A 16,360-nucleotide genomic window follows, 5' to 3' on the forward strand; every position below is an offset into this window, starting at 1 on the left:
AACTGTTCCCGGACTTAACACTCGACCCCTTTTTAAAAGTCCTGCCAGCAAAACTACAACCAACAGTTACTTATCGGAGCGAATCCACGACTGGAAAAGATGCAGCAATCCTTGACGGTTTAAATGCAACCTCCTAAAACACGATTTTCCAACTCCCTAAATATGTTTCACCTGCTCAAATAAGACTGGAATTCGGCCTTCAATAATAGGAAGTAGAAAGGCAAGGTGCCTTTTTAAAGAGCTGGCATAAAATCAGAGCCACTGACACAGGGTTCCTGAACAATCAGCTTTGGCTTGAGCTGTCCCGTACTGGCAAGTTGCCTGCTAATGACTACTTTCAGAAATTCTTGCAGGCTCTTGGTCTGACAGAGGCCTGGAACACTCCAATGGGCCATTTGGTTTTCAAAAAACTAGTAACAAAATCGACAAAGCTCATATCGGTCATAGAAAATAAGAATGTGGTATCCAAGCGAGCTCATTGTTGGGTCGTTCTCAACAATTAGGAAGTTCTCAAACCTCAGCCCTACCTTAGGGTCGGATCCGAGCTTGTGAACAAAGAAAAATTCCTAAGGTTACGGTTGGGAGTCGGTCCGATTTGCCCGCTTTTGCCACTGTGGGAAGGAAGAGTGAGTGATCAGACCTGCCGTTTGTGTGCGAAAGACACTGAGACTCTCATCCACATCATATGCATATACAAGATGCTAGAGGACATTTGGAAAACACTGTTAAAACCATTATTTAACCAGCATGGAGTGAGGACCTGCAGGCTGGCAGTGATGCTGTGCTTTAATCCGACCTTAGTGCAGCTCAACTGTCGCCTTACAAAATTCTTTGATCTGACAGCATTGGGACTGACAAAACAAGCTGCCAACAGTTAAGACCTTTAACAGAGTGTTAAAGATCCTGCATTGGACCACTCGACTAGACAATTAAGAAAGTTTACATAATTGACTTTATATAGGCCTGTAAGTCTGCACCAGAGGTCCTAACACAGTTAAAACAATTTATGTCTTTTAATTACAAAACAAAAGCATTTTTAACTATGTACTTTATTTCATATTGTTTTATCAATGCAATATTTTTTAAAGTAACTTTTAATGTTTTGAATGCAACGGTTTTAATTAATCATGCATAATAAACTTACCTACCTACCATGATCTACAGTCTGGCTTCAGACCTTTGTGAGGAACAAAAAGCATAATTGCTACTACTAGGCAAACCCCCCTTACCTCTGTGGATAAAGTGAAGCAAGTAACTCTAATTCTCATTGATTTCCCCATAGTGTATAATATTATGGATCGCAAGGTCATTTTTAAAAGACCTTAATGGATGGGCAGCGCTATCTGGCATATCCTTACAGTGGATTTATCCATTCCTCCCTAATAGAAGACAATCATTGTGAATTGGAAGAGATGAATCTTCAGTATGATGGGTGACCTGTGATTTCCCACTAGGTTTCTCCTATTTACCCCATTATTCAACATCTACCTGCTTCCACAGGCACACCATCAGAGATCTATCAAAAATCAAAATGTACTCAGATGATACCCAAATTCACTTGAAACTGGAAAATAAGTCACAAAGCATACCTAGACCACATTTTATATTTGTTAAACATTACTAGGTGATCCTGACAATCCCAAGCTTAATTTTAAAAGTTGTAAGAGCCTGGGTTCCCCATCGTCCAAATGTCAGAATGTTAACTTTGTGAATAATCCTCAGTGTGGGTGTTTCATTTGTTAATGCTAAAGATGGTGGTATCATTCTACAACTTTCTGTGTTCCTGCCGCTTGAAGCAAGGAATACCAGTGATAGAGCACAGCGCGAAAATGGTTTCGGATAACCTAAGCAGAGTGCATAATTATTTATACCCCGCGCTATAATCAGTTTTTGTCTATTTGCCTATTATATTTCTCTCTATTTATACAACTACATTTTGGCACAAATTGCATCAGGTCCTCCGACAAACCAGCCAATTTGGCAGGGATTTGGCAAAAAATTTAGATTAAATATTCCCCTTATGAGGACCTACAACAAAGAGAATATTTATATTTACACTTTTCTATGTACATTTATATACGTCTCTTCTACATTATAAAACTGGATGAAGACGGACTTAGTTTCTCTGTTAGTTTGCTTTTATCTATTTTCTTTGAAATCAAATAGAATAGGTCAAACAGAGACACAATATCGAATCTGAATATTCACTCAAGATCACAATATAAATGATCACAGTAACATCTCAATTAAGGGGCATGAGTGGATTGGATAGTGTAAGAGACAAAAGAGCATTTTCAATAAGAACAATACAATTTACAGAATTTCATATGGACCTAGAAAACTATAGCACAGCATGCTAATAGCTGGAAATGCTAACCCCCCGGCCAAGAAGGAAAGCTGGGGCTTCCTCATGAGCTCTGAGGAGTAAAGTTAAGAAGTCAGCTTACAGACAGCATCAGCCAAGTACATCAAGAGTACAGCTCACATGAAAGACCTCAGAGAGATCTAATACCAACGCTCTCCTCTCCCTCTCTCTGCCTGTGCGGAATCTATCACTAATAATTATACCCTAATGTCCATTGATTCTGGCTTATTCTTGTAATAAAATCCAGGAAAATCTTTTCCTGTTTGGCTGTCAGGCATAGGGTGTTAAGTCATATCACTTCCATCACTCTTCCCTCTCAAACGTCCATTGTTTAATTCCATGCTGTCATCATTGTCCTTTAGCAGAAGAAATCAAAACTTCTCCTTCCTCAGCGCATACATTTTCAGATGCATTTAGAAACATTTGGCAGTATGGTTTATCATAAGAAACACGCTCTTTCCTGCAAAAGTAGTAAGCATCGTAGATACACTGGAAACATAGCAGCCACTCGAGAATAAAGAACATAATAGACAGCTTGAAGAAATAAACTCAATTTCTGTATTTCTACATTCTAACGCAAAATTAACCTTAGCGCCAATGCTGAGACCTTATTGTAAAATGTGCCGTTTCTCTAGGAGAAATAAACATGAGTGCATTATTTAGTCAAAAACCAAAGCTCCATTTCATTATTTCATTTCAATTTCTTCATTAGTATAATAAAACAAAATCATTTAAAACTAATATTCTGTAAGTGATATTTGCTTAGTCATGTAAATAAACAAAACACATCTTTTTTTGTATTTTTAGTCATGGTACAGAAATTGTTTGTGGCCTGCTCAGTCACGGTGTTATTTTCCCACACCTTTCTAATGTCTTTTTCTTGACTGGATGGTAATTATTTTCAATTACTTTCAAACTTTTGTTAATAACTTACATCATGGCAGGTTTAATCAGGGAAGGTTTTATTTTCGCAAAACCCTGCTCCATCACCAAATGGATCTGAAAAGACCCTATAGTAGTAGTGTAATTTGAATTAAGAAAGGCTCACAAAAAGCTTACTGAGGTTTTGAAAAGAATCCAAAACATTGCAGTCAAATCCCATTTCAACATTCAGAAATATGACTGTGTAAAACCACCTGGAAAGAACTCAACTGGCTCCCAATGGAATCCAGGAATACAAACAAAATCCTTTCAATCACTGTCAAGGAAAATTCGAACAAAGTATCCAGATATCTTCAGAATCTATCCGAAAGGGGGCGTGGCTACGGCGCCGGATAAGATGGCTGCCTGCGGGGATAGCTCCGCTGTACCGTGACCTGCTTTAGACCTGCCGGTGCGTTTCCCATGCCGCTTTTCGCTGGAAGCTGTCCGCATGTGAAACCGGATCATGCTGTGACTTGAGTTAGCCATTTTTTGTAATAAAGAGCGCCACGATTATTTTCCTTTTTTCTACTGCCAACATATTTCCCTCAGAGTGCCCGCCATCTTAGGCGCATATCGGCACAAATGCATTTGGCGTCTTTGGAACTTCAAGATTCCTGTTTATTACAGTTCGACTTTTAAATGTGCACACCACCTTTTTCAAATGAGGTTTTTTCTATCTTGTGCAGCGTGACACATAGCTCCATTTTCCTGATATATTATGCGTCACAAAATTGTCTGGTTAGTGAATCCCATCATTTGACTGACTCATTGCCTGTTTCAAATATTACCTCAGGTTTTGTGCGGAATGATTGGATTTTTCATCTTCTTCTTCAATGAATACGGCTGCATTTCCTTTTCTTTATCACAATATTAATATATCAACTCTTCTGATTCCTGCTGTCCTGCAACTTGCTGGTACTACTTGCTTCTGTCTGAGTCTTTTCTCTTCATGAAGCAGTCAGTTATGCCAATTGGCAGCTCTTCTGGAAAGTTTAGAAATCACGGCTGCCAATAAGTTTGTGCAACGTTTACTATACTTCTTGAGAGACACATATTTATGAGAAGGCTGCGCAAACCAAAATTTGTTTTTGTGTCTTCAAAACATACTCCATTGGTAACTCCTCCCTCTTCCTCAATATCAGACTCTTCTCTTATCACAGGTCAGATGGCTGGAGTAGCTTCCAATCGCAATTCCTCATCACAATTTACTTCAAACAAATCCTCTCAACCTACTTCCTCATCTAAGCGCTTGAAGCATTACCCTTCATCTCCTGATAAATCGTCATCTCCCATTTCTATGCAGCTGCTCTTGGAGGAGATACGCGCCTTGCGCCCGTTTGTGGAGAAAACTAATAATAAAATGCAATTTCTAGAGGAAAAGTGGCCTACAATGGAAAGTAAGAGTGTCTTAAATTGAACAACAATTCCCAGAGGTACAAGGAAACTCTCAGAGAATTTCTTCTTCAGAGAAAACGGTCCTCAGCCTTCAACAACATACTGAGGATTCAGAAAACAGAAACAGAAGGAATAACCTACGTATATATGGTCTGCCGGAAAGTTTGAAGGGGGACGACCCTGCCTCTTTTTTCTCCTCCTACCGAAACTATTGGATATGCCTTCTACTACTTCCCTTAGCATTCAAGGAGCTCACAGACTTGGTCCCAGTCCATCGCTTTCTGCAGCTTCGGTTAAACCACGAGGAGTCCTTATTCTCTTTTTGAAGTTTACTGATTTGATCTCAGTCCTTTCCTCAGCTAGAGCTAAACGTCAAGTTTCTTGGTTTGGTCAGAAGTTGTTTCTTTCTCAAGATATCTCTAATGCTATGGCAACCAGAATGAATGAGTTCCAGAATCTTCGTGTACCTCCCAGAGGCGCTCGATTTGGACTGTTTCACCTCTGCATTTTTAAAACTGACATACCGAAACCAAACATGGTCTTTTCAAGATCCTGCAGAACTTAAGAACTTTATTCATATCCATAATACCAATGTTATGGACACTACTGGTTCTTCAAATGGTTGATTACTTAATTGTTTTCCTTTACAGGGTTCCTGTCAACTTCTTCTCATTCTTGCTGTTCGTCTGTTTAGTGTAGAATATTTAGCATGGTTCTACTTGTTCTGTTGTCCCTTCTAATAGTTTGTTACATGTTTATTTACTGCTCTCTTGGTTTATTAATTATATATCTCTTCTATTTTTCCTCTTAGGTAGTCTAATTGCTGTAATACTAAATACAAAATGTTCTCATGCATGTTTTCTTAGTCTGTATTTGATTAGTCAATACGTAATTTTCGCCTGTTTTATCTAAAGTTTAATGTTTCTTTTTTGTATATTCATACAGGTTCATATATTTATTTCCACTACATTTGGTCCGTCTCCCTTTATTCCCTAGTCCTGATATGGTCGGGCTCCCGTGATTGGTGGTCCATCTTTTTGTGTGTCCTTCTTGCCCCAGTGTGTCTCTTTTTGTCCCCCTCAGGTATGTTTTTTTCCACCATCCTTTTTGGAAATGTACTGTCTCTTCTTGACTCTTTTGTGTCCTTCCCTTTTCTCTCTTTCTGCTTTCTGTTGGAGATTTTATCCCTCTTTCTCAATCTGTTTATTTTCCCTACCCCATTTCCTTGTCTCAATTTCCTTACTTTTATTTGCTCTTCCTTATTTTGACATTTGCTAAGTCTGAAGTCTTTTTTTCTTTGCTCCCTCGTTTATTTCTTCTCTTCTAAATCTTCTTCATGTTTCTTTTACACTATCTTCTTGGCTTCACCTTAATTTTATGCTCATTTGTATTTTCAACGTGTATTACTGTATACATAATGTTACTCGTCTACATTCAGAGTTATTACATGGAATGTAAAAGGTTTTAATAATCCTATGAAGAGGCAGAGAATGATTTTACATTTAGCTTCATAGAAGCCTGACTTAGTCTTATTACAGGAAACTCATCCTTCCCTTTACTCCGTAGTAGCGCCAGATATTATGGTGGTCTTAATAAGGTTGGTACACTTCTTGCTAAATATATAAAATCCAGAAAAGAAAGAACACTCATTGACTCTAATCAATCCTCAGATGGTAAAATTATTTTCAAGGATCAGGATATTTTAAATGAGTTTACAAAATTTTATAATGATCTCTATACTCCTGAGAATCCCCCATCTGATTCACACATTGATGATTATATTAGTACTATTCCTCCTCCTCCTTCTTTGGATTTAGGTTTTGCTCCTTTAGATATAGATCTTTCGCTTCAGGATATTTCTTTTCCTTCGAATTCCTTAAAGTTGCACAAATCACCGGGTCCGGATGGGTTCTCGGTTGATTTTTATTGCCACTTGTCTAATCTGTTATTACCAAAACTCTTTCAACTTTTTCAACATTTCTACTCCACAGGTACTGCAAGCAGTACCTTTATGGAGGCCTCTATTTGCCTTATTCATAACAATGGTAAGGATCCCAAATTTTAGAAAAACCTATTGTCCCATCTCCTTGATAAATGTTGATTATAAGATCTTCGCCAAATTATTAGCATTACGTCTTGAATCCCTTCTTCCTCATTTGATAGGCCCAGACCAATGTGGATTTATCAAGGGTAGACTTACCTCTGACAACTCCCACTTATTCTTTAATGTTCTAAACAAAGCTTCTACTTTACCTTTTTGTTTAAAACAAGCTTCTCATTGGCTCCTTTTGGAACCTACTCTCGTCACTCCCCTATGGGTTAAAATTGAATGTTGTTTATTAACTCCCTTCTCGAATAATGAAGTTCTTTCCTTTACTGCCAAAAATGTCCTCTCTTCAATTCCACTTTTTAAACATACATGCTCATTGCTAAAACCTTACTTTCATCCTAAGACTATTTCCAGAAATGATTTTATACACTCTCCTCTTTGGCATAATCGTCTTATTACCATTAATAATAGATCTTTATATTGGTCTTCCTGGAGGACAACAGGGATTATCTGGGTCAAAGACTTGTTTGACGGTACTTCTCCTTCTTCCTTCCCTATTTTTAAAGAAACATTCAAATGTCCTAGTTCATTTATATATAAATGTTCTATTCTTATTGAATCAATTTTGAATATCTTCTAAAAATGTTGGCTGCATGTCCTAAAGCTTCCTTAATCTATAAATTATTCTACTCCACATCTCCTGATCACATTAAAACCAAAGTGGAGCTTGCTTGGGAATCAGACTTAGATTTTCAATGTTCTACTGATATGTGGAATAAGATATGGGCTTGGTCATTGAAGATCTCAAGATCTGCATCCACTACTCAATCTATGTTTTTCTATATCATAGATTGTATCTCACACCCATCTCTATAGCTAATTTTTCACACTCAAATAACAAGAAAAGCTGGTCTTGTGAGTTTCCATCAACAGATCTTTCTCATCTCCTCTTCTCATGCCCCACAGTAGTCTCTTTTTGGTCACACATTTGGTCTTGTTATCCACCATTTGTAAGTTCCATATGCCCATATCCCAGCTTCTTCTCCTTATGGGAAGTTTATCACAATCCCTCACTCTACCATCTAATGAAAAAGGGTTGTTTGATCTCATGTTAGCTTTAGCATTTCAACAAATTGTGTTAAACTGGAAATGTTTATCAAAATGTTCAACTAAGTCATGGTGGAATACTGCATGCCAATATCATAGGTTAGATGTTGCCTATTCATCCCACTGTAATCCATATGTTAATAGAGATGTTTTTGGCTGCCATTAACTATTCATTCAAACAAAGTTTCAATCAATGCTGCTTCTCATCATCGTTCTGAAAATTTCCAACCCACTTGAATTCCTTCCTCTTTACTCTTTCCTTCTTTCTCTAATTTTGATAAAGTTGTATTTCAACAGTTTACTTGTTTATCATATATTATAGTTTATGGAACATCCTATCATATTACTTCTTAATTATGATATGAAAAATATTTTTCTACCCCTTCTTTCCCCTCTTTCTCCCCTCCCCCTCCCCCTTCTCTTCTTTTTTCCATAATATCGTTAAAATGTAAACAGCTTTCTACTATGATTTGTTGCCTACTATATTTCGCTTCTCTGTTATCCTTTATATTATTATGCTTTTAGGCCTATGTTTTATTGTATCGACTCAATGAAGCTTATTAAACACACAAAAAAGAATCTATCCGAAAATTACATTTCGGGTAGGAAACATTAGTTGGAGAATTTGCACCTCACTCAATAAAAAAAACATTCAAATGACAAAAATGCAGTGAAATATTTGTGGGTATCCAGAATCCCAAATACAGAATGCTTTGGCCCGCCAGCCTGAGAGCAGAGCCAACCTGTATAAAAAATTGTTGAAGAGTGAACTGGCATTCAGCTGATTTCTAACTTCGACAAAAGCATTGTTTAAAAGATATTAAATTGGATGCTTTTGGTATCACTTTTGCTCTTTAATCCACATGGCTACATGTCCTGCACTTTACAAAACTTCAAAATAAATAACCGAACAATGCATAGTGCTATCTTAAGGAACACAATGGAAAAAGTGCAGATATTTTTTCAAAGATGTCTGTAATACAGAAGTGGGTGTTACAATGTTTATGAATTAGGTTTACAAGAAAAAAGCCCTTTTAGAAATATGGAAATATATGCATTGCAGACATTTGTAAGAATCGATGATAAAATGGTACATTTTGTAATATGAATTATCTGAGGTCCTGGGCTACGTGCATTGTAGACATTATATATGAATTGAATAATATTTATGTTTAATGGTGTGCTTTCTGTTCCACAATCAGTCCTGGCCTCCCGGGGGAGAGAGGCCTCCCGGGGGAGGTGGAAAGGATATATCCTCCCTAACTAATTAGTTTCACAAAAAGATATCCCTCCTGGGAACTTATAAGGTCCTCTGGTAGTGAAAAAGGGGAAGAAGAAAGGAAGGAGAGAACAACTGTTGATGTTGTGTGAGAGGTTGTTCTGAAAATGAACAGACCACCTACAAGAGTCTGCACCTTACTGAATCAGTAGTGTCCCGGAGTTGTAAAGTGGGAAATGAGGGAGACGCTTTTGTTATTATAGCCCTCACTCACCCTAATAGTGACATGCTTCATCAGCGGGCTCACCCTGGCTCCCAAAGGTCAGGGTGGGCTCAACCGTGTTTTATGGAGCACTTGTGAAAATAAATTGGTATGGGGCGTAACGTTAAACATAAAATTCCTCTCTCACTCCTAAAGTATTCTTTGTTCGTGGAGTGAGGGGTAAGGTTAAAAGAGACTATGGTAGGAATGGAGGATATGATGGTCCTATGACCCTAACTGAACACCAACATTTTTCAGCCCTATTTAGTGCCTTGAGACCCTCACGGGTGAGTACCACACTTGATTGATTGATTGATTGATATCGCTGGCCTATGTATGGTCCTGGTCAGGGTGGGATGCGAAGAGGTCACTTCCCCCAGAGACGTGAGTGCTCTGAGATCATGTAATTAACATTTAACACATATAGAAATGATGGACAAATCTAGTACCTTTCACTGTTTTCTTCGAGGAATTACCCCAGTGGGATAAGGCATAAGCTCCCAACGAGGGGCTTGGAGGGGGAGGTCTTGTAGTCACATTTTCGTCAAAGATCTATTCCCATTAGAGACCCACTGTGCTCCGCTCCTCCACTTGTCAAGACAAGCTCGTTGGGAGCTTTCACCTTGTCCCACCGGGTTAACTCCTTGAGGAAAACATTGACAGGGATATATTTTTGTGATACTAATGATGTGCTTTAAAATTATTTAGCTGGGCTTTAATTTGTGTCAGTTTGGTATTCGAATTTCCACTCATAACAGACAACCCAAACTGCATTATCAAAAATAAATATTTATTTTTAAAGCCATACAAGAGTTTAGCTTTGTATATAATAAGGCACAATCAAAGAAACACCAGTTAATAGGTTAAAAGGTGTAGACATATATAAATTAAAATTCTTGGTCTCGGCTATAATGACATAACACTCTGATTGGCAGGGGGGAATGGGACCAATACTAATTGACTCCAAAGTCCCAGGAACCTATGGCCCAATACTCCTAAATCTTACACAATATTTTCCAGTCATCCCCTCATCCCCAGAGACCATGTTAAATTAGTCTCTTGGAATATTGCTGGACTAACTTGTCTCCAGGAAACATGGGAAACTGGTCAGTTTTATTTAGGTGGTTATCGTGCCCTCAATACTCCAGCCCACCCTTCTGTGTCTGGTTGCGCAAGGGGAGGGATCTTAACACTGTTAAAAAATACTTTGAAATTTGCAGTCTTATAATTTTTATATGACTCTCCCTATTAACATTTTCTTCATCTACAAGGATTGAAGGGTGACACTATTCTTTTAATCAACTATTACGATAATCATTTTAACGCAAACATGAAAGAGGTTGTTGATTTATTGGAAAGAGATGTCTATACCTTTTTCACAGAACCTTAAGCAGCAGACAAAAATCTTGTGGGTTGGAGACTTCAACGCACATTGCTGCGCCCTCTCAAATAAAACAGTATGTAGTTTTTCTAAGGATTCTCATGAACTAATTCATCACTTCGGGCGCGATTCCTATGGCGATGCCCTGAACAGATTATTCTTTATTGATGATCTGGAAATTATGAACCCGATTGACTCTAACTCTGGCTCCTTATTACCTACTTTTGGACTGCCCAGTAAGGGTTTGATACTACACTATTCATTGATTTCTTCGCTCATGAAAAAGTATTTCTCTAAATTTGGAATCATACCATATGGTTTTAGCGATCAACACGCCATAATTGGCAATTTAGTATGGAGAGGAATCGCTCAGGAGCAGTCGAGACATGTTAACCCTGTTATAGCAAGGAAAAATGGGATAGTTCTAAAATGGAAGATGATAAATAAAGAGAAAACTGTCACAGTGGTGGTTGGCAACAGACTCGACAACATCATGATTTGTCTGGCTGCTAACCCTGATCCAATAAGTGTAACCCCGCCTTTGACAGAATAGTATCAGAGGCAAAACAGCCACTAACTAGGGAGAGGTCAACCTCTACTAGCCCAGGCCGTACGTGGTTTGACCTGTCTTCCACTAAGGATCTATCAACGCTACATCAGGCCCTTAGATCTACTCCTAGGGATACCGCACTGGTCAAGACTTGTCGATATTCAGAGGCCAGGAAGCGGAGAACTAAAACTCTTAAAGAAGAAGCTTGGGAGAATCTCCACCAAGCGGCCCTTTCAAAAAATTCCAGGGATTTTTGGAGAGTCATCAATGCCCCATTCCTTTAAATCTTCTGAAGATTTGAGTACTGCGTGCCATGTGGATGAGGACTCATGGAATGCACACTTCTCCTCCATCTTCAAGCCTCAGGCAGAGGGAGTGGCTAGTCAGCCGTTACATAGTAGATCTCCTGCCAAACCATTCTTAAGTTTTAAACTACATGAAATAGGACAGTCCCTCTCGCAGTCTTCCGTTAATAGAGCCCCTGGCCTGGATGGCACTCCAGTTGATTGTTTTACTGGAGCACCCAGACATATGGGGACCGGTGCACACTAATGTTTTTAATGTAATCGCCACTGTGGACCCACCTGACTCGTGGAAGTGGTCTATCATTGTCCCAATCCACAAGAAAGGAGACAAAATCTCAGCCTAAAAACTACCGGCCTATCTCTCTGCTGGATAGTACGGCTAAATTAATGGGTTGGGTCTTACTTAATAGACTAGAGGAATGGGCCATTGATAATAACATCCTACTCCCGGAGCAATATGGGTTTAAAAAGGGGAGTGGTACTCAGGACCGAAGCTTCATTCTAACCCTACTAATGGCTAGGTATACTCGAGCAAAGCAGGGGAAACTATACCTGGCATTCATGGATCTGTCAGTAGCTTTCGACTGCGTAGCCCATCACCATCTTTGGAGAATAAAGGCAGAAATGGGTATTGATGCTGCGATAATTACCTTTATTAGACAGCTATACTCATCAGCATCAGCATCTGTACGCTATGGAAATCTGGGTGAGTGTTCTAGGCCTTTTTCCAATTATGAGGGGAGTCCATCAGGGTTGCGTCCTTGCCTCATTCCTTTTTTACATGTACATGAATGGGGTGGAAGCTCCCATGTTGAATTCCACACCGGATGCCCCAACGATCAAGAATGTGCGCATCCCAATTCCGCTAGGCGCAGACAATGCTGTTCTAATTGCCTGTACTGGTTGAGCTTTTCAGCGGCTATTGGGGATCTATGTAAGTTACATGAGTAGTTTAGATTTAAAAACAAATGAGGCAAAGTCCCTTGTCCTAATTACAGGGAGGAGTGAGAGGAAGATCCCACATTTTTATATTGAAGGACGGAAAATAGCTCATACAGATACCTTTTCCTATCCTGGAATAACCTTCGAGAGACAATCATCCTGGTCTAGCATGATCACAACTAGGGGCCTAGCCCTGGAAAAAAGCATTATAGCACTTAACTCCTTTACTAAGAAACTGGGTGCAAAGCCCCTCAAAATAATCAAAAGGGTCTACTCTGCCAAAGCAACATCAGTGGCAACCTATGGGGCAGGGATTTGGGGATACACAAACGCCCATACCCTCCAGATCATTGAGAATTCTTTTTGGAAAAAAACGAATTGGCCTTCTGGCAAGCTATTCTAACTTTTTATTCCATGCCGAGCTGGACGTCCCCTATATTGATGACACAGTTAGGTTGCCACCCATACTTTTGTGGCACTCTATCTCGAGAAGATCATCAGTAAACCTTACATAGAGGCTAATAGAAGATTGCCTTAGTTTGGAACACGCTCAAAGGATTCTGTGGTTATCATATGAATCCAATCCAATCCAAAGACTTTATTCAGATAACAATGTACCCATGAAAGTGAAATATATATACAAGAAATAAAATCACAGTAGGACAATTAAATAACATGACAATCCATAATATAACAGGTAGTTGGTAAATGGGTTACATAGTAAAAACAACACAGGAGCATAGTCAGAATACATTTAAAAAAATAGCAAAGTTGCAATGTACTTCACGGATCACACATCGATTTACGAGCCCCTATGGCTAATCGCAGGAAGGTACCCACACGCAGATTCAGTTCATCATTTTCCATTTTAAGTATGCGGTTAAGGGCGTCAATTAACTTAGTAGATGATAAAAAAAATTTAAAGTGGATTAGCAGCCATTGAGCATATTTCATATAATATTTACAGAAAAATAGAAAATGTAAAAGTGTTTGTCCACTGCGGCCATCACTTGGGCACGGCAGGGAATCAAGTATAGCCATGTACCCAAGAGGAAAACAGAGCAAATATCTTATGATCCCAGCTCTTAGGCGAAAGAGGAGACCTCTCTCCCAGTGCGACATTGGTAACACGATGTAGGTGGGTAAACAATGTTCAGTTTGCTCAATGAGTATGAAATTAGCAACAGTTTTTTTGTTGATTCCCTCTCTAATCTTTTTGAACTTTAAAGTGCATACCGTGCTGACCTTAGAAGTTTTTTATTAACTGACATGGCTGTATTTGGATTAAGAAACAATCCTCTAAGATTGACACTTTCCAGGCTCTTGATGACCCCGGGAAGCCAAGGAATAGCCATCCCTTTCGTACAGAAAATACAGTCTTCTAATTTGTTCCTTGTGAGTGATGCTTCGAAGTTTTTCATTATGGCTAGCCAGAGCAAAGTGGGGCATGCCCTTATAAGATCTTCGATATGCCCCAATTTTAATTCCCTATGACATATGTACTGAGGGGTGGAGATAGGGACACGCAGGAGTTTTTTATAGAAAATCTATTTTCCTCTAATTGGATGCTATGGCTTTTGGCAATACCCCAGACCTCTTTGCTATAGGTAACTATTGGTATGCACTGTGACTTAAAGATCTTAAGGATTGCTGGTATTGTCTCAGATCTCTTAGGGCGTGGGAGGCAAAGGATTGAGTTTAACGCATTCGAGAACTTGTTTTTACAATGCACCATGTGATCATTCCTGGAGCCGGTCGCAGTGAAGACCAATCCCATGAAGGGAAAACTGGCAGTGCAAGTGAGTTTTTGGTCTCCCACAGAAATTGAATTTAGGGGATGTTTCCTAGGGCCGCAAGACATTATGTAAAATTTCTGGAAGTTCTAAGCCAGTCATAAAATCTGTAAATCCTTGTACTAAAGTGCATAGTGCGTTAGGAATATGACCGATTAAAACCACATCATCTGCGTATAAAAGTAGCAGAAGGATTTTGCCTTTAATTCTGGGGACGTCATTGGTGAGTGTGATCAGTGATTTATGCAAATTATTTATGTAGATGATAAAGAGGAGGGGTGCTAGGAAGCACCCTTGCCTAACCCCTCTACCAACACTGATATCATATATTAAAAATAGTCTTATTCCCCTTGGACTGTCATCTATTTACATCTCCATTTACTTGTGCTACAGTATCCAAAAAAGAAATCAAAACACTATTTCTTAACCAAAGGGCAATGGAGCGATTCAAGCTGAATTGCTCGAAAGCATCTGTAAAATCTAGAGAGCCCAATCGCTACCTATTTTACGTGACTAATCCACCTCACTGATTCATCTTAGCAAGGTTCCTTCTGAATCCCATAACCTGCATGTTCTTCCATCTTGCTGGCATTTTTTCTATTTCCGACCTTCCCCCCTACCCATACAATGGTTCCTCTTCTCAATCAAATTTACATATTTTCTCTATTTGTAAACTTTATAAGGCTCATCGTAATAGATTCATTAGGCCGCTTATGCGTAAAAATAATTGTATCCAAATTTGCCCAGGTCTGTATTTTTTACAATCATTACCTGACAAACTAGTATCTTTCTCTGTGGCCTCATTTTTACTTCTCTCATGGAAGAGTAGGTGGCTGAGTAGCCCTGCCTTATTAATTGTGCATTTTAAACCTTGTTCTTAAATTCAGTGTTTTATGTGTTCATCTCGTATCAGTCGCACTGTCGGTACTATGAAAACTGTATTTTTTAATGTGTTTTCCATATGTGTACTTTGTACTTTTAGGATCTTATTAATTAAGTATTGAATAAAGTGATTTAACTGACTGATATAACCCATATATTGATGACCATGCAAAGACCAAGAAATATACATTAGCTTTTCTGGCATTTACCCCAGTAATAATTGGAAAACTTTAATTAATACTGCAACATAGCTATTTTGGCGATCCTCTTATGTGCATGACTGTGGGCTAGATCCTACACCCATCTCAAGATTGGGTGCACAATAGATGATGTTTAAACGCTATATTTTCATTGGCCTGAAGCCCTATTATTCTACTATGGAAATGTGTTCTATTCCCTTAAACCATGTTGCCAGGCATGGTATGGAAAGAAAGGTGTCCCTTCTTCACTTTTGCCAGTTTCTATGTCAAAGTAGATATTGTCCATAACCTCTGCATAAATAATGGGGCTAGTATTCGAAACACCATGGCAGCAATGTGGCTTGTATACCTTATCCAGAGATGCTGGAAGCAATTGCATACATTCCCTGCAGATGAACTCTGCTAATTTTCCATGCAGATAGATGAGTCGACAACAAAGTTTAGTGGGCTCCTCCCCAGAGAGATGTTGAAGAAAGCTTAAATCACATGAACCACAGTGAAAAGGAACACGACTTGAGAGATTAAAGACAGGGATATTTATATGGTAAATGTTTTCTCTGTTGTTAATAGCGAAACAGGTTTTGCCTAGGCATGTGATTACCATACGCTCTAGGATTTACTACATTTTGTCCCAGTTTTTGGCCTAAAATAGATTATCTGCTCAACGCAGTTACTCAACAATCCTCATAGACTCGTGTATTGTCTTGCAGCTTCTATCAGGATTATGGCACTACACATCCTATGAGTGTACTGAATGTCGTAACACAAGCAGTTCATCTACTTTTCCTATATGTCATCAGTGGCAGTTCTAGCTCAAAAGGAATTTAGTAGGCACATTTGCATCTCCATGGACTTTTACTTTCAATCCTAAAAAAGCAATCAGTGCCATATACAGCACAATATAATTACATATATATTAATATTAGTAGCTGATTGATGGAAAATATCAGAAAAATAGAAACATTCAAAAAGATTTTGTATGTGA

The sequence above is a fragment of the Lissotriton helveticus genome, chromosome 10, assembly GCF_964261635.1.
Source record: "Lissotriton helveticus chromosome 10, aLisHel1.1, whole genome shotgun sequence".
NCBI classification, from domain to species: domain Eukaryota; kingdom Metazoa; phylum Chordata; class Amphibia; order Caudata; family Salamandridae; genus Lissotriton; species Lissotriton helveticus.